We start from the raw sequence: 458 nt of genomic DNA, 5'->3' as shown, positions 1-458 counted from the left end.
TTGTGCCAGAATTAAAAAACAGATTGCAAATGGGAATCTAATCCTTAGAATACTGAATAAGTTCACAAAATGAGATTTACTCTATAGCTAAATGGAGTTCACTGTTATGGTATGGAGTCTTGCGGAAGGTACATTTAGGATTTAAAACATCTTGGAAGGGAACAATTAAACCGGAAAACAACCGGAATTCAAAGATTTATGACATGGGATGTAGACAGTAATGTCACATTTCTGGGGCCGCGGTAAAGTACGGAATAGATAAAGGTTTTGGATTCTTTTAGGGGGATGATAAGAGAATAACATAAGGAGGGAAACTATTATAAAGGCATTTTGTCCACTCCCTAACTTCCTGTGTATACAGAAGAATTTGGAACTGGTAATCAAGAAATGTCCATTTGAATAATATCCATCCCGCTTCGAGGCCTCCGCACAAAGCTATCTCGAATCATTAGTGTGTT

Source organism: Penaeus monodon, chromosome 21 (assembly GCF_015228065.2).
Source record: "Penaeus monodon isolate SGIC_2016 chromosome 21, NSTDA_Pmon_1, whole genome shotgun sequence".
In the NCBI taxonomy this organism is placed as follows: domain Eukaryota; kingdom Metazoa; phylum Arthropoda; class Malacostraca; order Decapoda; family Penaeidae; genus Penaeus; species Penaeus monodon.
The sequence above is the reverse complement of the archived record's forward strand: the minus strand, read 5'-3'. Positions refer to the sequence as shown.